The sequence below is a fragment of the Drosophila ananassae genome (genome assembly GCF_017639315.1).
Source record: "Drosophila ananassae strain 14024-0371.13 chromosome Y unlocalized genomic scaffold, ASM1763931v2 tig00000090, whole genome shotgun sequence".
In the NCBI taxonomy this organism is placed as follows: Eukaryota; Metazoa; Arthropoda; class Insecta; order Diptera; family Drosophilidae; genus Drosophila; species Drosophila ananassae.
The window spans coordinates 559,273-583,603 of NW_025319054.1; the positions used below are offsets into that span (position 1 = coordinate 559,273).

Consider the following 24,331-nt stretch of genomic DNA (forward strand, 5'->3'; position numbering starts at 1 on the left):
TGACAAATAGTACGAAAAAAGCTCAGTTGCGCTCTCTGGCGAATTCATTATGCATTTTATTTTTTCGTCGGTTTCGAAAGTAAAATTTACGCAGCCCCCTTTTTTTTAACTATTTCGATGACATAAATTATTCTCATTTAACATTTTGTGTTTGTTATAATTAAATAAATCGAAGAAACTAGTGACAGTGAATATAAGTGACAGAATATATAATTTTACTTTTATGTATGTAGAAATTTTATTCTTATGATTAGCGCACTGCTACCCAAATGGCTGATTAATCTAATCGTCAATAACAATTTAATAATAAAACTACTTCTAAGCGATGCTTAGGGCAAGAAGTGATTAAATGAATGGAAATTAAATGTGGTTGATGGAATTATTATGTCAAGATCCGGTCTGGAACCTTTTTAGTCTTCTCCTGACTCTAGTTCTTGTATCGGCGCTGCTAATAGCAGCGGTGCCAAGTCTTTTGGCTAGGCTGTTGGGGTGATCGTTCAGACGTTGCATATATTTTTGAGAAAGTTTTTGCAGCTTGTCTCCGATTTTGGGCACGTTGAGATCACCTTCAATGTCTCTTATTCGGATGAACCACGGAGCTCCAGAGATCCTTCTAAGGGTTTTTGGTTTTAGCAGCGATACCATAACTCTGTAGCCCGTAGAAAAGGCTTGGTGCTAAAATTGATTTATAAATTTGGATCTACATCCTAGCGTAAGCTTATTGCTTGGTGCAAGTAGCCAAGCCATCTTAGCCATTTTGTTTTTGAAAGAATTTTGAATACAAGTTATATGTCTGCCAGAAGTAAGTTTTTTATCTAGAGCAGTGGTGGGCAAAACGCACACATTTATAACATTTGATTGTGTGCGTAAGCAGCGAAAAACAAAGAGAGCAACCCATTCACTGAGCGAAAAACTTTGTGTACTAATTCGTTCATCGGTAATTTTGTAAATATTGCACAAAATAAGGTACTTTTTGTATTTTTCAGACTTGTATAATGAATTTACACAATTATAATAATAAAATATGAAAATATAATACAAAAATAAAAGAAAAAATACGAACTATAATAAAATTAATAAAGATAATAAAAAAAAATAATAATAGGAATATAAAAGAAAATATAAAACGAATAATAAAAAATTAAAATAAAAAAAAAAAAAATAATAAAAATTATTTTATTATTTCATCAATATTAATTTTACCAGAAAACTCTTTTATACGCAAAAAACATTTTTCTCAGTGATTTTTTTGTCGCAATGGTCGTGCTCCAGTGAGGTCCGATCATCGAATAAATTCATTTTCATTGGTAGAACAGAATATTTTTGGCGCTCAAATGAAATGAAATGAGAGAAAAATGCCAACTTTGGCCCTCTCACGAAAGCTAATGAGAGTGCTTCGGAGAGGAGCGAGCTCGCTCATACTGTGCGTGTGCCGGCAGCGCTGCAGCAGAATTTTTGGCCCTATGCTCGCGAGTTATGGGAAATGAGAGTTTGCCCACCACTGATCTAGAGTGACACCGAGGTGTTTATATTTATATTTATACTCAGAAAAGCTCTTACTGGACTTCCGTTGAGATTGACTCCAGGACAGGTACTTCTACAATTGGTGAATGTTACATCAGCACATTTGTCCGCATTTATTCGGATGTTCCAGTTCATGGCCCATTGGTGAAACGCATCCAGATATTCTTGTAAAGCAAATGTGGCAGTCAAGATACTGGTACTTTTGGTTAGGGCAGCAGTGTCATCCGCATATGTCGCAATTAAAAAATCTTGTTCGTTCACTTCCGTAATTGGAGTTTGGTTCGAAGTATATATGGAATATAAAGTAGGGCCAAGGACGCTACCTTGGAGAACTCCGGCAGAGATCGGTTTGATGGACGACATATATCCATCTACAGATACATGGAAAGTGCGATCTTCCAGAAAGCTTTTTACAAGCTGAAACATTTGTGGTGTAAAAAGACTTTTGGCTTTATACAGGAGCCCAGGGTGCCTCACTCTGTCAAAAGCCTGTTGAATATCCAGAAAGGAACTGCATACTCATCCTCTCTAATGCTTCTAAACCAAAGTTGACAACTCTGTGTAGTTGCTCAGGAGTTCCATGTTGAAGACGAAAGCCGACCTGGGATTCCGGAATCGCACTGGTGACATTCCCGTCAGAAAGCAATCTATTCAGGATCAGTCTTTCCATGATTTTTCCCAGAGATGGTAGTAGGCTAATGGGCCTTTATGAGTCTACGTCAGTTAGCGACTTTCCAGGTTTTAGGATCATGTGTATTTTCTCCGTATAATCGTATAATCGAATAATCATATGGCTTGAAACGAAGTTCTAGGTTGTTAGCAAACACTTCAGCCTTTTCTAGGCTCGTATGGCACCAATCACCTGAGGGATTTCTAATGGCTGATTTTAGAGTGGGCTGAGTTTTGTAAAAGTCGACTCGTCCTGTTTTCTTCACCGGGGGTTTTCTTTGGCGAGAGTTTACGTAAAAGATCCTTCAGGGTTAGCAGGCAGGCTCATTTGAAATGGAGATTCAAGAAACTCCACAACTTGTTGACGTACGCTTTCTGGCGAATAATTGTATGGCTAGAAACGTAGTTCTAGGTTGTTAGCAAATACTTCAGCCATTTCTAGGCTCGTATGGCACCAATCACCTGAGGGATTTCTAATGGCTGATTTTAGAGTCGGCTGAGTTTTGTACCATTTTCTGATACGCCACAATGAGTAGTTAGAACTAGCGTCTGTGTCTAGGTTTTCCAAAAGTGGGTCTATAGAATCTTGCTTTCTCTGGGCGAGAACCTTGCTTAGACAGTTAACCAGCCAATGATGGTTAACTATATCACAATTAACACTGTATTAACTATATCACAATGATATATCTGATGGATTAGAATGGCTCACGATCTTGTAAATTCTCTTCTGACTCTTCGCTTTAGATTAAGGAGCGCAACAATTCTATGTGGTAGGAGAAGATGTCTAGAAGTATCTGAGGTTCGGTGATTGCTGGGTGCAGCTATCTCAGCAGCCTGGTTTATAATGCGCACGAAAGTGCTGATGGCATTGTCAATGTCAGAAGGTTCCTGGATTTGTATGTTTATCTCGCCCAGCTGCTCTAGGTGGGCTTTGAAGGAGTTTATATTAGCACCTCTGGCAAGGAGTCGTGAGCGCTGCGGATTTATCACAGGTGTAGAATAGAGTGTACTTGTAGCCTGTCCATAGCGTATCCATTGATTATGAAGAAATCGAGCGCTGACGGTGTTAACAGAGAGTTATATGAGTAAAAAGTGGGTTCACCCGTGGCAAGTACGACCATTTGCAATGGCTTCTTGCAACTGCTTACCGCTTCTACAGGCTCGTGAGTGTTCCCTCCATGCATGTTTAGCGCTATAATCACCGCCAGCAATGAACTTGCCTCCAAATCCGGTCAGCAAGGATTCAGATTGTATCCATGTTTCCGTTGGAGGTAGGTATATCGCCACTACTGTGACATTCCCATCCGAAGTCTGTAATTGTACTCTCGCTATCTGTCTGTCATTGCTAGAGGCAGGGGGAAGGGGATAGTGGCTTAGGGAATCCTTTATAATGACTGGAGATCCACCCCTGATGTTGCCACTGGGGTGATAAGCATGGTTGATGAGGTAGCCTGGCAGGTAGATGCGCTGACCAGCACGCATGTGAGTTTCTGTGGCAAGCATTATGTCTATGTTATGAATGCTGAGAAATAATCGAAGCCGATATTTATTGTTTGTTGAATCATTTCGGCAAACGCGCAATGAGAACCTGCACCAGCTCTCTGAAAGCTTTGTTGGACTCTGCATTTTCCTGCATCAGCTTAAATAGAGTGTCCAGAGTAGAGTTTGGAATTGATGTCACGAATGGCAGTATCTATTACTGTGAATTTATAACTGAGCCTAGGTTCGGAAGAAGAGCTTGCGTCACTCTGCAAGGTTGAGCTAGTCCTTGGTTGCATATCCTTGGGTCGAGCTATATCAGCATATGATATATTTGTTCGTAGGGCTTCAGCAGGTATGAATCCACGAGGATCATTGGTTATCGGGAGTCTAGGCCTTGGTGTTAGTTTTTTAAATTTATCTATTCTGACTGGGCAGCTATTATCAGTTGAGACATGGTTACCGCCACAGTTTATACATAAAGTTTATACAACGCTTACACAGCTTAAGGATCCTGTAGCATGAGGGCGATTACATTTACCACAAATAGGGTCCTGAACACAATACTTTTTAGAGTGCCCAAAAATTTGGCATCTTTGGCATTGAAGTAAATCCTTTCTACGAGATGCACGTTCAACAGTGACTCTGTATCTCCCAAGTTGACAAAAAAAATTTTTCCTAGTTTTAAAATTTTTTGTAGCTTCGTTATCATCTTCATTAACCGAAATTTTCTTCCAATCAGACCTTTTGGGGCAGTATATGTTAAGGACCTCAAAGCCGTTGTCAGTAAATCCCTGTTCAATCTTTGATTTTGGAACGTTTGAATGGATTCCTTTGAACACAACTCTGTATGCCTTGTCTTGTTTTAGCTGATGGTGCCAAAATTGGCAGTTAAGCGGTGTCAGTGCATTAACAGCTGCTCAAAAAGCGTTAGAGTTGGCTGCATATAGGTTATCTGAAGTTAACCGCGCAACGGCAATGTCCGATTACTTAAGAGCTCGCTCTGGACAAACTGCTGACACAGCGTCTGGCCGGATGCTCGTGCATAGCCGGCGAACACTGCATATTTGCATGGCCGCTATGAAATACATTTTTTGTTAGATTTAAGTTTCAGTCAGTTCATATTGTATGCATTTCTTTTTTCTGTGTGAATAAATTAATAAACATTTTTACACAATAACCCAAAAGTTGCCGAATAGAAAATTATTAACCAAGACAAAAAAAGTCGCTAACTCAAAATTTGATTCCCAATCAAAAATAATTCATATAATTGTGTGCATTTAATTCAGCTTTTATATGTCTCTTTTGTTACACAAAAATTCTTGGTATTAGCTGCGCAGTCTTGGTTATTTATTTTCCTTTTCCGTTTTGTCTCCCCACTCCATTTTTGGGAATACGATACGGCCGCGCATGCAGTGTGTGGCACTTTGTTATTTTTGTTTTTCTCTTTGTGTCATAGCGGAGGCTCAGTCCCCGCGTACCCCTCACCTAGCCACTACTTGGCAAAGCAATAGTGCAGTTCGACGAGCCCGCACACATATGTCACTAAAACGACGGCTCAGCCCTCGCGAGCCTCCTCACCCTACCAATTGCCTCTGTGGGCATGCAATCCAAGCATGAATTTGTTATTTTTTTTTTCTTTTTTTCTCGGGTTTTATACATAGCTACAGCTCCACATGAGCAATTCCTTCCGACGCTATAGAAGCGTTAGACAATTCTCCAGTGATTCTGAGTCAGAGTCCGAAAGACCGGCCAGATCTTCCACCCCAAAAAGCGCAAACGCTAGAGCACTCATACACGCAAAAATGGCTTTCAGCATGGAACATATGGCAGCCACTATACAGGCGGCCGAACAACATGCCGTCCAAGAAGCCAGTATTGAGAGCCAACGTAGGGAAAATGAACTTCGCCTGGCAATACAGCGGCTGACCGAACAGGTCAACGCTGTACAAATCGCTCCCCCGCAAGCGGAAGCTCCCAAAATCTAAGCGTATGAACCCATAGAAATTAGGGACAACGTAAAATGTGACGAGCCCCTAGGAGCGCAGGAAGCATACCTGGCGACAAGAGGCGGTAGCTGCATATTATATCTTTAGGAACTACGTAAATAGCTCTCGCCATTATCAGGCCATTTATCTCGGGACTTGAGCGTAGCCTTACGGATGTCCTCTTTTCGGCAAAGCCAAAAGATATGCCTTCAGCCCTCGCTTTGGCACAAGAAATAGAATCTAACTACGAGAGGTACACCTTCGCGGCTTCGTTTGCCAGAAGCCAGGAGGACAAGGATAAAAAACAATATCCAAAAACACAGAAACACCGTCAGGCTCCTGCGCCGGCGAATGCCCAGACAAATACTGGCAAAAATCCAAGCAATACAAGGCACAAGCTCTGCCCCACACAGCGGAGGCACACCTGAACCCATGGACATTGATCCATCACTTTCCAGGATGCTCAAGCCCTCTCTAGCCCCGGCACACCAAAACAGGAAGCCGGCAGAGTCCGATCGATCGGGCCCACACAAAAGGCAGAGGGTTAACCACGTCGTGCAGGGCGCAGGTGAATCCGGGGTGAAATATACCGCCGCAGCTTCAGACGCGGCTCAAGAAATTGACGACGACGCCATTAAGGAATATGATTCGGACGTCATTAATTTTTTAGGGTAAAGGCCCTACTACCCCCCTAGAAATGAAGCTTCTAATAGACACAGTTGATTAGGAGCCCATTTATGCCAGACCCTACCCGTACCCGATGGGGACAGCCGATTTCGTCAATGGCGAAATTCAAGACCTCCTAAAAAACGGCATAATCCAGAAGTTGTAATGGTCACCTGTGCTGCCCATTCGAGTTTCAAAAAAATTAGATTAGAATAACGTCTAATCTTAACGAAACTCTCCACTTTTATCGATAGGTGTTAGCAATTTTTTTTGTTTTATTCATTCCTAATGTGCATACTAGGCGTTCGTACTTACCTTGACATTAGCCCTAGCAGCTTATTAGGTGCCTTCAAAAGTCTTTTTCTTTTTTGAGCTGTCAAACTAAGCAGACGCACACCTTAGTACCAGCTACAACATATATATAAATCAAGTGGGTGAAACACGTGCAAATTGATCACAACAAAATAAAACAAATTAAATCTGAAAAATCCCCACACATCATTGGGCAAAGAAGTAAAGCAAAGACATCATTAAAGTCGCAAACAAACCTAGCCTGGGATCAGGTAATGATTTTCAAGCTCGCCAGCCGAATTTTTATCTCAACCTTGTTTCCATAAGGCGTCTTCTATGGCCGAAAATCCACGAGAGTCCCACCCGCACCACCTGGATTCCATACCTGGATCATTACACATAGTTTTTATCAGGATGAGTAACCCTATCAAAAATAAAAAAACACCCACTTAGTCTATCCCGTCTACATTTATTCGCAAATCAATACTGATACACCGGATAGGAGAAATTTCGGATATCACCTATAAATATAAAACGATATCAAAGTATACAATAGCGAACGAGAGTCGCCTTCCAATCGTTTATTACATTTCTGTTGTTGTTCACAAACACAAAAATTAAATTACATTAACATATTACGAACTTATATTGAACTAGAAATTGAAAAAAAATTAGATGTAAAAGAAATGAATACGAAAGAAATTATAGATATAGAAAAATAATAGTAATAATTATATTCAATTACATTAAAATAGTATGAACTTATATTGAACTAGAAATCTAAAGAAAAAAAAAATATATATATAGTGAAAAGAAATTATGAATTCTATTAAAGTACATTAACTTCTACAAACTCGAATTGAACTAAAGAAAAACAAAAATGTAAATAAGGAAAGGCATGCAAAAAGAGAAATAATGTAGTTGTAAGATATATTTAAGAAATTCAACCTCTCAACTAATCAGCCCAACCTCTACGAGACTCCAACATGAAGGCCTTCATCGAGGATCATCACATTGGGGTGAGTGAACAAAAAAATAAAACCTAAAAGATAACTAAATACCTAAAAGAGAAAATTTTAAAAGATAACTAAATACCTAAAAGAGAAAATTTTAAAAGATAACTAAATACCTGTTTATCTGAAATGTTTGTATAGAAGCAAAGGGTACATAAACCGATTGCTGGGTTGTTGCCGCAACTTGCACTTGAACAAATTGGACGTGGAGAAATTACTGAGTTCAGAGTAGATTTGTCTGAGACTGATTTTATTCATATAAAGGTTCAATATTTATAGCTAATTCGATACATAGATATTGCTTAAGTGGTAAATTAATGGAAATATAGCAAAAATATAAAAATGATAAATTAACAATTTTAAAAGTGTAATTCTGCAATATTTTGTCGGTTGCATGAACTTGTAATGTCAGCAGTTCTTGCTGCTTTTCAGTTTGTTGTTTCTGTAGTGTTTGGTCTTTTTTAATGTTCATCGTTTTATGTAGGTTAATATTTTCTTTATTATATATTTATTGTACTTGTGTCTTTGTTATGTGTAAATCGTGTTCTTGTGACCTAAATATTAAATGCTTATGACTTAACATTCTCCCGGCCGTTGAACAGGTGTTCAACCGTCGTCCAGCTCTATAGTAAATTGTCTTGGGGTAGGTTCGGGAATTGAACTTCTTGTAGTCCCTCTAAGCTTTGGCGTCCAAATCGACCGTCTGTGTCGCTTGATGAGAATGCCTATCAGTATCAGTATGATGACGGAAATGGCAAATGCTGTGTATGACATAGTTGTCTGGTGGTCCAGTTGGTACGGTGCATCTTTTCTTTGTAGATCGGCTAACCGATGTTGTAGGATCTCTAATTCTGTGTCGTCTATACTTGGTGATTGGGCCCTTAACCCGAATTCTGATGGTTCCTCTATGGGCTTTAGGGGCTCGGAGATATTTCCGAATCGACTGAACGAAGTTTGTACTTCAGTGGTCATAGTGCCGAATGTGGTCAAACTTATATTGAAATTGCGTGCTGTGCAACCAATGGGCAATTTCAGTATACCAGTCGCCTTTATGTTGACTGTTGATGAAACTCCACTGCATACTGCCTGAAGTTCCATGGAGTCCTTGGTCGCGAAGATCCATTGGTTAGATTGGTGAGTTTTCAACCACACCATGCTAGAGTGCACAGGATTTCTGTGACATTCTGTTCCAGTCTTGTTATTAAATAACTGGAATTCGCATCGACTGTCAACATTGTATGCCGTTAAGTGATTGAAACAAATATGCTGCTCAATTTTTATAGAAGTGCATCTTTTGAATTCGTCTTCACTAAACCCAATAAAGCGATCTCTATGGGCATTGACAGCTATGATCGGTGTCTGAAGATTGTACAGCGTCCAACCTTTCGATTCCCATATTGGGATGGGCACGATGCTGAAGACATCCAATAATTCTGACGACACCAATGGTATTGTGATTCGAAAAATGGCGTGAGTATCAGTCGTACTGCCTTGCGCATACATTATTTTGTATAGCTGAACAACATCCGTTGTGGCTACTGGCAAGATCTGGTCGGGTGGTAAATGATCCCGCATTTGGTCGAGCTGGTCTCGTAACTGTGTAGGTGATATTAAAATTGGACTGATTGTTTTGTGGCGAGCATCAGTCAATACATTAGTTATCTCACTCTGCATTCGCTGTAAACCATTTGCAAGTAGATTCAATTGTGTCGTGAGGATCATAAACGCTTGCTCTAAATGTGCGCCTTGGTACTGTCCTCGTTGCTTATTTATGAGGGTCATCTGCTGTTCCAAAGATCGTAAGCGGTTGTTGGTAGCCAACCTTCCCTTTCGCACCAAATTGATGGTGGAGTCAACAATGGACGTCTGGTTCTGAAGCAGCTGTAGGAGGAAGTTCTCATTACCCTTCACCTTAGTGATAGTTTTGACCATCTCTTCTGCGTATGTGGAATCGAGTACACCGAATAATGAATTGGCCATAGTTCCAACAACATTAAACGGTGATCTACGTTGCCGAGAGTGATGCATCAGGTTATTTCCTGCCTCAAGTTCTGCAATTATATGTTTAAAATGTTCTAGGATGGAACTGCATGCTGCTACGTTGGTCAATTCCTGGCATTTGTGTGCGAGTTCCGTTACTCCACCTGAAAGTACCTTCATATCATTCCAGTAGGGATCCAAGTCGTAGTATACTATCATCGTCCATTCTGACACTACCATTCTCGTGGTTCCCAACCGTTCGTAGAATATTCCTGGCTTATTACTGAACTCCGTTACCTTAATTGGCGTTGCCATGGCTAGTGGAAGTAACAACATAAGCGCTAGAATCACAGGCATTGATGAGAGTGTTTCCTTTTTGCGTTGTACAGGCGGCTCATCAGACTGGTCCGCCTTGAGGGTGTCGTCTAATGGGCGCTTGTTGTTGATTTCTTCTGGGAACAGTGGCGCTAGCCGAGTCACTGGTCTCTTGAATACTCCAGATGACGTTTTGATATCCACTACCCGAACGAGGTTGTCCGGTCCGGGATATGTTTTGAGAACTCTTCCCATAGGCCAGCTCATTACAGGCACGTTGTCCTCTTTTATAAGGACTAACAATCCCTCTTTAATATTCGGAGATGCATGCTTCCACTTGTGTCGATTCTGAAGTTCTTGCAGGTACTCACATGACCATTGTTTCCAAAAGGCGTGCTTCAGTCGTGATACCAGTTCCCATCTTTTTACTAATGGTTTGCCGCCCGGAATGATGTTGGTATCAGGAGGAGCAGTTAGTGGTTCTCCAATCAGGAAGTGTCCTGGCGTTAAAGCTGATTCGTCAGTGGGGTCTGATGACATGGGAGTAATCGGCCGTGAGTTGAGGATCGCTTCAACTTCAACGACCACAGTGTTGAGTTCTTCAAACGTCAAAGACGCCGTGGCTGTAATTGATACTAGCAGCCGTTTTGCGGATTTCACCGCAGCTTCCCATAGGCCACCGAAGGATGGTGCTCGTGGGGGAATGAATTTGAAGTTTATTTCTCTTTTGTTGCAATGCTGAACTATGGAGTCCTGCGCGTTGGTTGAGAAGATGCTGGTTTCGAGCTCTTTTAATTTATTGTTGGCTCCAATAAAATTTGTTGCATTATCGCAATGGATCGTCTGGCACTTCCCTCGACGTCCAAGAAACCGGCGGAGAGCGGCCAAAAAGGCGTCTGTTGTGAGGTCGCTTACCAACTCCAAATGAATTGCTTTCGTGGCGAAGCAACAGAACACTGCGATATAGGCCTTGTCAGGACGTTTTCCTCGAATCTTGTGATGAATCCATATGGGGCCGCAGTAATCTACTCCAGAGTTAAAGAAGGGCCGAGCCTGTGTGACTCTCTCGCTCGGTAGATTTCCCATGATTTGACTCATTAATTTGGGCTTGACTCTGGTACATCGCACGCAGTTATGTACAATGCTTCTTGCCATTGTTTTGTCATTGATGATCCAATACTGTTGCCTAGCAATGGCGCGCAAGGCTTGGGCACCGCAATGCATGTTGGTCTCATGTAGTTCTCTTAAGATCATTTTTACAATTGTGTCATTGTAGGGGAGCAGAACTGGATGTTTTGCGTCTTCGGATAGGTTTGAATGTTCGAGTCTGCCTCCTACTCGAATTAACCCATCAGATCCAACGATGGGAGCCAATGATACAAGAGAACTCTTTTTGTCCACTGTTTTGTACCGTTTGAGCTGGTTACACTCTGCGTTAAATTCGATTTGCTGAATCGTGCGCAGGATAATAGTGCGTGCCTGGCTTAGCTCCTCCAGACATAGCGCCTTCGTTGGCGCTCTATTAGACTTATAACAGAACCGCAGCATGTACGCAACAATTCGTTGTAATTTGTAGAAGGAGTTACTGTGCCTACAGTTGTATATCTCCCCTCTGAATATGTCTTTAGCGGCCGCCATGCTGGCGAATTTCGTTTTTTGTTCTAAGTTCGTTGAAATAATGGCTGGCATCTTTGTCCAGCTTTCCTTTGATCCATATAGGAACAGGGGTCCATAAAACCACATACTGTTGCTCGAGAGTTTGCTAGCTGTTGATCCTCTGGACAAGACGTCGGCTGCATTGTTGGCGGATGATACGTGACGCCATTGACACTGCTCCGTCACTTCTTGAATTTTAGCTATCCGATTTGCCACAAACGTGTGGTAAGTGGAAGCTGTTGCATTGATCCACCCTAACACGACGGATGAATCAGTCCAAAAGAACCCCGCAACCGTGTCTAGCGACAAGCGTAAATCTTGTCTGACTCTGTGCGTTAGTTCTGCGCCTAGGACTGCTGCGCACAACTCTAGTCTGGGCAAGGATTGCTTTGCTGTGGGTGCTACTCTGGACTTGGAACATAGCAGTCTCACCGAGGTTTGCTTATTTTTATACGTTGCTCGGACGTATATTGCTGCGCCATAGGCCTTTTCTGAGGCGTCCACAAAAGTGTGTAGTTCTTGCGTGACTGGAACCTTTCCGTCAAATATGTGTCTTGGAATTTGCAATTTATTTAGACTTTGCAGGTCAGAACGATATGTTTTCCAGTCTGACTGAAGTTCTAAAGGCAATTCATCATCCCAAGCCATTTTTGATTCCCAGAGGTGTTGCATGAATATCTTTGCCTTTACGACCACTGGCGCAAACAAACCTAATGGGTCAAAGATTTGTGACAACTCAGAGCACACCACTCGCTTTGTGATGACCAGCGCTTCGCTTTGCTGCGTTCGTCCGCAAAGTTTGTCTTTATTGGGCATCCATATGAGACCGAGTGTTTTAACACTGTATTGGTCCAAGGTTTCACCCAACTTAACATCGCTCACAGTATCCTCTTTTGGTATTCCTTGTAGTAGTTCTGCATTATTTGAACACCACTTTCGTAATTTGAAACCGTGTGGTAGCAATATTTTATTCAATTCACTTTGGATTTGAACTGCTTCTGCCACTGAGTCAGCACCTGTCAAGCAATCGTCTACGTAAAAATCATTTTCAAGCGCCGCAGACCCCAATGGGTAGTTGTCCCGTGACCGGATTGCTAAATGATTTAGGCATTTCGTGGCTAAAAACGGAGCTGTTTTGGTTCCATACGTGACGGTTTTAAGTCTATAGTACTTAAGATCCTCGGATGGATCATTTCTCCAGACTATAAGCTGATGGAACTGATTATCTGGATTGATCCATACTTGCCGGTACATTTTTTCTATGTCCGCCGTGAACACATACTTGTGTATTCTGAAGCGTAGTAGTATGGCCATTAGCTCGCTCTGAACAGTGGGTCCTGTATGTAATATGTCGTTTAAAGATTTCCCACTTGATGTTTTGCATGAAGCATCGAACACCACTCGTAGCTTTGTGCTGCTGCTGTCAGGCTTCAGAACACAGTGATGTGGTATGAAGTAGTGATTGTTGGGTACATGTGTTGTTGGAACAAACTTCATATGTCCCAAGGCTTCATATTCTTTCATGAACTCAGAATAACCTTTCCGAACATCACCGGTTAATCGTCGCTCTAGTGCTAAAAACCTTTTGATCGCAATTTCTTTCGACTCCCCCAGGGCTGAAGGGTGCTCGGCGAACGGCAATTTCACAATAAATCGTCCGTCTTCTGCTCTCTTCAGAGTTTCTATAAAGTGTTTCTCACAATGTGCCTCTGACGGAGATCGATGTTTCGTCTGGTTTTCCAAATTATCTAGCTTCCAAAACCTTTCAATCAGTGCGTCAGTTTCTTCACCGACACCGACACCACAGGCTATGGCTGATTGAGTTTTAGATTTAACTCTGCCTGCTACAATCCATCCGAGTTTCGTGTTTTGTAGCATGGCACCATCTCTGCCGACCTTCTGCTGATTTGGAAGGAGAAGCGAGTAATAGTGCTCGGTGCCGATTAGTAGATCTATCCTTCCAGGTTTATCAAACTGGGGATCTGCTAATGGACACTCATTGGGTATCTTTAACGCACAATGTGTTAGTGGTTGAGCTGGTTGGTCAGCAATGATGTGGGGAAGTACAAACGCTTCTATGCGCTGGCTGAAATCCCCGTGAAGAGAGCTAACGAGAATAGTTACTCTTGCTCTGCTCATTCTTGGTTGTCCTCCAATGCCTTCGATCCGGAGCTTTGTATCGTGGCGCTTTAGTGACAACATTGATGCTAATCGTTCAGTGATCAAATTAATCTGGGATCCTGAATCTAGCAGGGCACGAAATTTCGCTACTTGCCCGTTCTCTGTCTGGACCGCTACCTTTGCTGTTGCAAGAAGATTGTAATTCTTGTAAGCCGCGGCACCGACAGTTGGGGAATGAAGGTTTGTGACTTCCAGGTGCAACAGGGTGTGGTGTTTTTTGTCGCACTTGAAACAACTTCTTCCTTTACATTCCTTTGATTTGTGGTCGGTTTTGAAACAGTTGACACACATTTTTTGTTTTTGTACCCAATTCAATCTTTCGGATGCTGTTTTTGCGCGGAACTCCTCACATTTATATAACGCGTGATTTGGAGCCTTGCAATAGTAGCATAATGACTGTTTATCTGACGTGCTGGACGCACACGCTAGATTTTTCGGCTCTCTTTTAAATGCTGCCGTTGGCTTTCCTGAGCTCAAGACTCTGATTCTTTGCTCTAAGAATTCCAGCATTACTTGTAGCGGCTGGATCTCTACTGAATTACCAACTGTCTGCTCAAATAGACTTCTATTAGTCATGTCAAGCTTGTCGGTCAGCAACACCACCAAAAATGCATCCCATGTGGATACATTGATGCCTAGTCCCTTTAATGACGCAAGGGTTTCCAGAGTTGTTATGTACAGCTCCTGTATTGATTTGGCACTGTCAGAGACCGGGCTCTGATGAAGTAGCCGACGAATAACTGTATTCGCGATGAGCCGAGGATTGTCATATGACCCAACTATTATGCGCCATGCATGTAAGTAGTTGTCCTCATTTAGCTCGATGTGGCGTATTAATCTCTCCGCATTTCCCGAGAGAGCGGATTTTAGGTACCACATTTTCTTCACTGATGGCATGTTAGTATCATGAACCATACAGGAAAATAAATCATGGAATTGTTTCCATTTCATTGCATCCCCATCAAATTTTGGAATGTTTATCCGGGGCATTTGCACATCAATGCTATTTGTAGTAGGTATAACCTTTGCCATAAGTGCATTCTACACCTCTGCTTGCAGTTGTAGGTATGCCTGCTTGTTATATCCACTGTCTATCGGGTTTTCGAATTCCTCGTAGACTGTCAAGTGGATCTCTTGGACCTGAGCCCATAAAGTTTTTAGTAAGTCTCCTGGGCCTCCCCCGGATGCCTTAAACTCTCGTAAGGCACCGCTTACGGACTCTAAAAGTTCTCCTTGGCGTCGACATAATCCGGCTAATCGTTTATCCATGGGAACTACGAGTGGAGATTGCTCTTGAACTTGATTTTCTACTTGTTCTTGAGCCTCTTCCTTTCGACTTGTGCCTTGCATCAGCTTGTCACGGCTGCTTTCGAAAGTTGCCGCATATTTCATGCAACTGGTCCGGAGGTCCTCAGCATACTTGATGTAGCTTTCGGTCCTGGCCGTTCCTTGAATTTTTTCATCATTTTCGCCGAACCTTTCCCAAGCCTCTTCGAGAATGTATAGCTTTGTTTGGAAATATGATGCCTTTTGTTTTCGATTCGGCCCATCCTTTTTATAATTCCGGATGCATCTTGCGATCTCCTGCCCAATTTCTTGCTGGGCATCTAGGAGGCCTTGAGCGCTCGCCTCATCAACGGCTGGCTCTATAATAATTTTGGGGGCAATATTTTCCCTGTCCATATTTTCGTTCTTCGTTTCTGACCGTTGGGAGTGATTTATTTGCTATTAGTAGCTGGATGCGCTCCAACTCGCAACCGAGAGTGGTCGAAGAAACTGAACCCTTTTTTATGAACTGAGGGAGGTGTGGGGCCCTTAATCTACCGATTAAAGGGACAGCGTCACACTGCTGTGAAGATCCTGTTGCTCTCTTAGCAGGAGTCTTCCTGATATCTTTATTGTGGAACGATAGAAATCACTATTCGTTCCTTTTTGACTTTTGTTCGAAACGTGATCCTGGGCTTGCAGGATCACGTCGGGGTCACCAAAATGTTTATCTGAAATGTTTGTATAGAAGCAAAGGGTACATAAACCGATTGCTGGGTTGTTGCCGCAACTTGCACTTGAACAAATTGGACGTGGAGAAATTACTGAGTTCAGAGTAGATTTGTCTGAGACTGATTTTATTCATATAAAGGTTCAATATTTATAGCTAATTCGATACATAGATATTGCTTAAGTGGTAAATTAATGGAAATATAGCAAAAATATAAAAATGATAAATTAACAATTTTAAAAGTGTAATTCTGCAATATTTTGTCGGTTGCATGAACTTGTAATGTCAGCAGTTCTTGCTGCTTTTCAGTTTGTTGTTTCTGTAGTGTTTGGTGTTTTTAAATGTTCATCGTTTTATGTAGGTTAATATTTTCTTTATTATATATTTATTGTACTTGTGTCTTTGTTATGTGTAAATCGTGTTCTTGTGACCTAAATATTAAATGCTTATGACTTAACAATACCTAAAAGAGAAAATTTTAAAAGATAACTAAATACCTAAAAGAGAAAAACTTTAAAAGATCAGAATGTGTAGAAGGTTAAAAATTCTAAGAACTGGTTTGTAAGATTTAAAAGAAAAAAAAAATGTATATGAAAAAAAAAAAAACAAATTACCTATCAATCGGGCAATTATGCTATTCTGCCATGCTCATATCAATAACCACTAATAATCTCTGCCAAGCCGATAAGCTTGCAGACAGCAGGTGCTTGTTTGTTTTGCTTTCGTCATTTGTTTTTTTTTTTTTGCTAGCCTAAACCTTCAAGTGCATTCGAACTCAAATAGAGCAACTTAGCATCTTAAAATTTGTTGTCAATTTTAAATCTCAAATAATGAATGAGGTCCACCTTATTATTATTATTATTATACTATATTATTAAGATAGGTTTTAGCCAATAATGTTAATTAACCAAAAATTCTAAGATCATACCTGAATTGAACATGAAATTACTTCTCTTTTATTATTGTAAGATCCTAAAGTTAAGCTGAAGTTTGTGAAAATATATTACTTTAAAAAAAAAAAAAAAATAGAAGTATGAGGGAGTAAGTCAGTTTTTCCGTGACCTTGGAAATGTGAGGAGAAATGATAATTGGGGTCTTAACAAGAATTCTCTTAAGACTAAGGTAGGGTGGGTAGTGAAACCGTGTCCGAATTCTAACATCATTGTCGGCACATTTTTTTGTTTCTTTTTCTCTGTTGTGATTTCTTTCCTCCTTGTTATCATGCAATTCCTAAGCTTATCTTCTCGGGGGCAATGACCCCAAGTTTTCTGTTTTTTTTTTTTGTGCGTTCTCCACGATCAAGTGGAAATTTAGTTTCAGTAGGGACTCTTTAATGATTCTTGTAGTGATCAAATTTACTGATATTAGCAAAACCCACCCCATCTCCCGAAAGAGCTACACTTAATAAGGGTCCCGTTGCTAGTATCTAGTAAATTATGCAGTAGCTGGATTTGCCTATTATGGCAGCCCGAGAAAAACTTTGATACAGCTATGCAGGAGGTTACAAAGAATTTGGCGCCCATACGGTGAGGCACGGTGAAAAGGATTCGTAATAGATTCAATAACCGTCGGCCCGTGGAAGAGTAGAACGTTAGAGCCGAAATAACATTTTTTTTATTTAGGATTTTGCATTAACAAGCGGAGGCTTATTAATTGCGACCAAAGGAAAGAGGTTAACTTTTCGGAACACTGGTGCAGAATACTGTTGAACATCTAATTCTGAGTACTCATCCACAGTAAATATAATTGCTCGTTTTGCTTTCGTATGAAAATTGGTTGTTAGGATAGAATATCGAAATGGTATACCCTTCTAGAATTTGGGGAGCTTGAATAATCGAACAACCCGACCGAAGAGTAAGGTATATAATCAGGGATATTTTAAAAAGACCGGAGTCAAGCAACAAATATTCATCAAGTGGGATACATATAAGAAATGAATAGAATAGGTTCTGTTATTATGTTAGTATCGGCTGGAACACAAAAACATATGCGAGAGCGTATTTTTGTCCGTTGATATAAGCGTAGAAGCGAATTATATTTAAAGCATTCTGGTGTAACCTAGTATAATTATAATAGCCCAAACATAAAAATAAAATAGAAAATAAATTAACATACATTTTTAAAGGAGTGACAGCTAACAATATGCAGAAAAAGAAAATTAACTACTCACATTTCCAACAAAGGTCAACAAACGGAAACTTTTAAGTAATCAATCTATATAAATATAAAAAAAAAAATATTAATTTAAAATGCCAATTCAACGTACCCCGGAACAAAGTGGTGCAGAGGCAATACCGAACGTATGCGTTATTTGCGAAAACGTCATGGAAAATACGCAGCCATGTGTAATTACCAATTGTAAACATATTTTTCACAAATCTTGTATGGAACTGAGATTTCATCCTGACAAAGAGAATGAATGTCCTTCATGCTTAGCTAAAGTATTGCGAAAGGATGTAAAAGTAGTAGTAGGAAACTGTTCTCCTGGTGCAAAGCCTGGAGATGAAAGAGAGCGGCAGTTAAATCGTCCAAACACTAGGTCTGTGGTTAGACAGCTTCAGCTAGAAGATGCAAACCGAGAAATAGGTACTTCACAGTCCGATCAGCGATTAAACTGGGCCCAATTCAACCCGCAAAGCGAGAGTGAAAGAAGCCTCAATACTAGGCATGCTAATAACGAGATACCGCGGAATAGTCCACAACGTGGAAGATCACAGCGAGGCAGACCCCAAAGGCAATTGCCAAGAAATAATGATAATTGGGTACGACCAAACATAGAACACCTAGTTAGAGAAACAGTAGACAGAATGCTTTCGTCCTTGGTACTGAGAAACGGAGTTGAAAATCCGAGGGGTCAAGAACGAAGTAGCTTTAATGTACCAAGCCCTAGATCTTTTTCCTCAGCGCACTCTAGCAATAAAGTAGCAGATACTATTCAAAAATGGGGAGTTCGGTTCGAAGGAACTGCGGAAGGATTATCAGTTGACGAATTTTTATATCGAGTTAAAGTGTTAACACGAGAACATCTTAATAACGATCTTGAGGCAATGGCCAAAAATGTTCATCAGCTATTAACAGGCAAAGCTAGTTCATGGTTCTGGAGATTTCATAAACGAACAGAAACATTTACTTGGAATCAATTTTGCACAGGGCTACGTGAACAATATAAAGAGAACCGCTCAAAAACAGAATTGCGGGAACAAATTCGAGCTCGAAAACAAACATGGCTAACATAACTTGTTGGAATTGCGGAGTAACGGGACACTTTTGGCAAGATTGTCTAGGGGATAGACGTATATTTTGTTATGGATGCGGGAAGCCTGACATCTATAAGCCCTATTGTATTTACTGTAAAACCAGTTCGGAAAACCGGAAATCCGGGGCATCTCAAAACAATCGGATGTCCCACCAATAAATAACTCGGAGTTTACAAATTTAAATAGATACACAATTTTAAATAAGAAACTAGAAGAGCGTACCATTACAACTCAAGATAATATACCAGATGCCAAGATAGAAAATGAGGTAGATATTAAGTTTAGGCCATATGAAGAACGTTTGAAAAATTATTATGAAGTTAGAAATAAAATTTTTTCGGAAAATATAATCCCTCGAAAAAGAAATTCGATTCGGATAAAGAAATATTATAAGAACCTTTGTAAGAAACAACATAGATTAATATCTACTATATTTCAAAATAATGCGGATAACCGAAGTTATGCTAGTGTAGAATTTTTAGATTTTACAGAATGGGGGTTACTAGACACCGGAGCAAATATTAGTTGTATTGGAGCTGAGTTAGCAAACCAAGACTTTAGTGGTGTAGGTGGATATAAATCAATAGTATCGCAGGTTAAAACGGCGGATGCTAAACCACATCAAGTTTTAGGCATATTAAAAGTAGCAATGAGATATAAAGGAGAAGAAAAGGAGGTAGAACTCTATGTTATACCGACAATTGCACAGCGTCTTATTCTTGGAATTGATTTCTGGCGAACGTTTCAGTTAGCACCCGGAATAGTGGGATCCCTTGAACCAGCAGATAGTGGGCAGGACCTTAGCACCCCTAAGCCGGATCAATATCCTTTGACTAAAATGGAACTTCACCAATTGGAAGCAGTGAAAGAAATGTTTCCCAACTTCGAAAAACAGGGTTTAGGGCGAACGTCCTTAATTAAACATCACATAGATACGGGAAACGCGTCTTCTGTTAAACAGAGACACTATCCTATTAGTCCAGCTGTGGAGAAAGTCTTATATACTGAAATTGATCGTATGCTAGAACTTAAAGTGATTGCACCATCTAAAAGTGCATGGAGCTCACCCATTCGAATGGTTATTAAACCAAATAAAGTCCGAATTTGTCTGGACGCTCGAAAATTAAATGAGGTTACTCTGAAAGATGCGTACCCATTACAAAGTATAGAGGGAATATTTTCGCGTCTTCCAAAGGCAAATATTATTAGTAAACTGAACCTAAAAGATGCCTATTGGCAAATTGAACTGACCAAGGAAGCTAAACCCTTAACAGCGTTTACCGTGCCAGGTCGAGGATTATTTCAATTCGAAGTAATGCCATTTGGTCTGTGTAACGCACCGTCAACCATGTGTCGTCTGATGGATGATCTTATTCCACCAGATCTACGATACTGTGTTTTTGGATATTTAGATGATTTGTGTATTGTTACCGATGATTTTCAATCCCATTTAGCAGTTCTCATACGAATTGCCCAGGAATTTCGCAAAGCAAACTTAACGTTAAATGTTAAGAAAAGCCATTTTTGTGTAACAAAAGTTAACTACTTAGGTTACATAATTGGAAATGGAGGAATAGCTACGGATCCGGAAAAGGTATCCTGTATTCTAAATTGGCCTGCTCCTCGCAACATGAAACAATTAAGAGGATTTCTAGGTATTTGTAATTGGTACCGCAGGTTTATTGCGAACTTCGCAGAGTTGTCATTTCCTATGACAGAACTGTTAGGAAAAAGTAGAAAGTTCACCTGGACGACTGACGCGCAGGAAGCTATGGACAAATTGAAAGTTAAACTTACTTCCGCACCCGTTTTGCAAAATGCTGACTTTACAAAGAAGTTCTTTCTTCATTGTGACGCCAGTGACTTCGGCATTGGGTCAGTGTTAGTGCAACTTTCCGACGAAGGAGAAGAAAGACCGATCGCATACATGTCAAAAAAATTGTCGAAGGCTCAAAGAAATTATAGTGTAACAGAACGGGAATGTCTAGCAGTTATTGTAGCCATCGAAAGATTTCGTGGTTATTTAGAGATGCAACCATTCGAAGTTGTGACCGATCATTCTAGTCTAACATGGCTTATAAAACAACGAAAAAGTGCCACGGGAAGAGTAGCAAGATGGTTCGATAGAATGCAGGGATTTAAATTTACTATTTCTCATCGTAAAGGCAAGGATCATATCGTTCCAGATGCTTTGTCTCGAATGTGTGAGGAATCCATCGACAGTTTAGAGGTGATAGGACCCGAAATTGACTTAGACTCACCAGCCTTTATGCAGTCAGATTACGTAGAGCTCCGATTGAAAGTAGAGCAGAATCTAAGTAAACTTCCAGATTTACGGATACACGACAAATTTGTGTATATCCGAACGGAACATGCGTCTGGTAATCCGGATCAAGAAGCCGATAGTTGGAAACTATGGGTTCCAGAACAATTACGAGCCAAGGTTATTTGGCAGGCTCATAATTGTGTGGTATCTGCACATGGAGGGATGCAAAAGACGATAGAACGCTTGCGTCGCAATCTCTTTTGGCCAGGTTTATCCAAAGAAGTTAGAGAGTACATTCGGAACTGTGATGTTTGTAAACAAACAAAAAGCCCTAATCAAACATTAAGACCGCCAATGGGAGAACAAAGTGTTTCCATACGTCCTTTTCAAAGATCATATATTGATATTCTCGGCCCATATCCCCGTAGTAAAAGAGGCTATACTGGATTATTTATAGTGCTTGACCATTTTAGTAGATATCACTGGCTGTGTCCGTTAAAGAAAGCTACGACCGGAAGTATTAACAACTTTTTAGAAGATCGAATTTTTTGTGAGTTTGGAGTTCCAGAGTCTATTGTTAGTGACAACGGCTCACAATTCAAAGCAAAAGAATTTGAAGCGATGTTAACTAGGTTTGGAATTCGACACATTTGTACCACCCTCTACTCTCCGCAAAGCAATGCAGCTGAACGAGTAAATCGCTCGATAATTACAGCTATCCGTTCGTATCTTAAGAATGATCAAACCGACTGGGATGTTAATTTAACTTGCATTTCATCCGCTTTGCGATCGGCATTGCATCAGTCTCTTGGATGTTCTCCTTACAAAGCCCTTTTTGGTTTTAATATGATTAACCACGCTGAGGATTACCGATTATTAAAGAATTTATCACTTCTAGAAGAATCCCCTACAATAGATCGGCACGAAAAGTTATTTTTGTTACGCCAAAATGTGAAAACAAATAGTCGAAAAGCCTATGAAGAGAATGCAAAACAGTACAACTTGAGGAGTAAGAATAGTTCATTCAAAGAAGGTCAAGAAGTTTTCAAACGAAATTTCCAGTTAAGTAACTTTAGTCAGAACTACAATAAAAAGTTAGGCCCGTTGTTTTCGAAATGCAGAGTGAAGAAGAAATTGGGAAACGCTTATTATTTGCTAGAAACCCTGAGTGGAAAAGAGCTTGGAACTTATCATGCCAAAGATATAAAATGCTAATTCCAGCTAATCATGTCTCCGGATTACTCGACAGATTATCTGTGGTTGTAATGGTCACCTGTGCTGCCCATTCGAGTTTCAAAAAAATTAGATTAGAATAACGTCTAATCTTAACGAAACTCTCCACTTTTATCGATAGGTGTTAGCAATTTTTTTTGTTTTATTCATTCCTAATGTGCATACTAGGCGTTCGTACTTACCTTGACATTAGCCCTAGCAGCTTATTAGGTGCCTTCAAAAGTCTTTTTCTTTTTTGAGCTGTCAAACTAAGCAGACGCACACCTTAGTACCAGCTACAACATATATATAAATCAAGTGGGTGAAACACGTGCAAATTGATCACAACAAAATAAAACAAATTAAATCTGAAAAATCCCCACATAACATTGGGCAAAGAAGTAAAGCAAAGACATCATTAAAGTCGCAAACAAACCTAGCCTGGGATCAGGTAATGATTTTCAAGCTCGCCAGCCGAATTTTTATCTCAACCTTGTTTCCATAAGGCGTCTTCTATGGCCGAAAATCCACGAGAGTCCCACCCGCACCACCTGGATTCCATACCTGGATCATTACACATAGTTTTTATCAGGATGAGTAACCCTATCAAAAATAAAAAAACACCCACTTAGTCTATCCCGTCTACATTTATTCGCAAATCAATACTGATACACCGGATAGGAGAAATTTCGGATATCACCTATAAATATAAAACGATATCAAAGTATACAATAGCGAACGAGAGTCGCCTTCCAATCGTTTATTACATTTCTGTTGTTGTTCACAAACACAAAAATTAAATTACATTAAAATATTACGAACTTATATTGAACTAGAAATTGAAAAAAAAATTAGATGTAAAAGAAATGAATACGAAAGAAATTATAGATATAGAAAAATAATAGTAATAATTATATTCAATTACATTAAAATAGTATGAACTTATATTGAACTAGAAATTTAAAGAAAAAAAAAATATATATATAGTGAAAAGAAATTATGAATTCTATTAAAGTACATTAACTTCTACGAACTCGAATTGAACTAAAGAAAAACAAAAATGTAAATAAGGAAAGGCATGCAAAAAGAGAAATAATGTAGTTGTAAGATATATTTAAGAAATTCAACCTCTCAACTAATCAGCCCAACCTCTACGAGACTCCAACATGAAGGCCTTCATCGAGGATCATCACATTGGGGTGAGTGAACAAAAAAATAAAACCTAAAAGATAACTAAATACCTAAAAGAGAAAATTTTAAAAGATAACTAAATACCTAAAAGAGAAAATTTTAAAAGATAACTAAATACCTAAAAGAGAAAATTTTAAAAGATAACTAAATACCTAAAAGAGAAAAATTTTAAAAGATCAGAATGTGTAGGAGGTTAAAAATTCTAAGAACTGGTTTGTAAGATTTGAAAGAAAAAAAAAATGTATATGAAAAAAAAAAAAAACAAATTACCTATCAATCGGGCAATTATGCTATTCTGCCATGCTCATATCAATAACCACTAATAATCTCTGCCAAGCCGATAAGCTTGCAGACAGCAGGTGCTTGTTTGTTTTGCTTTCGTCATTTGTTTTTTTTTTTTTTGCTAGCCTAAACCTTCAAGTGCATTCGAACTCAAATAGAGCAACTTAGCATCTTAAAATTTGTTGTCAATTTTAAATCTCAAATAATGAATGAGGTCCACCTTATTATTATTATTATTATACTATATTATTAAGATAGGTTTTAGCCAATAATGTTAATTAACCAAAAATTCTAAGATCATACCTGAATTGAACATGAAATTACTTCTCTTTTATTATTGTAAGATCCTAAAGTTAAGCTGAAGT

At 39.7% G+C, this 24,331-nt stretch overlaps 3 long non-coding RNA genes across 3 annotated transcripts; 2 read left to right on the forward strand and 1 right to left on the reverse strand.

Annotated features, from left to right (window-relative positions):
• Nucleotides 1-6,491: 6,491 nt before the first annotated feature.
• Nucleotides 6,492-7,279, forward strand: LOC116655253. The gene is made up of 2 exons (XR_004310391.1): nucleotides 6,492-6,889; nucleotides 6,945-7,279. It is a non-coding gene; the product is annotated as an uncharacterized LOC116655253 (long non-coding RNA).
• A 14,669-nt stretch (nucleotides 7,280-21,948) lies between these two features.
• Nucleotides 21,949-23,334, forward strand: LOC123258160. Its single transcript, XR_006507979.1, has 2 exons — nucleotides 21,949-22,944; nucleotides 23,000-23,334. It is a non-coding gene; the product is annotated as an uncharacterized LOC123258160 (long non-coding RNA).
• A 295-nt stretch (nucleotides 23,335-23,629) lies between these two features.
• LOC123258161 lies at nucleotides 23,630-23,902 on the reverse strand. The gene is made up of 2 exons (XR_006507980.1): nucleotides 23,769-23,902; nucleotides 23,630-23,734 (listed from the first exon to the last, which is right to left on the reverse strand). It is a non-coding gene; the product is annotated as an uncharacterized LOC123258161 (long non-coding RNA).
• Nucleotides 23,903-24,331: the final 429 nt, after the last annotated feature.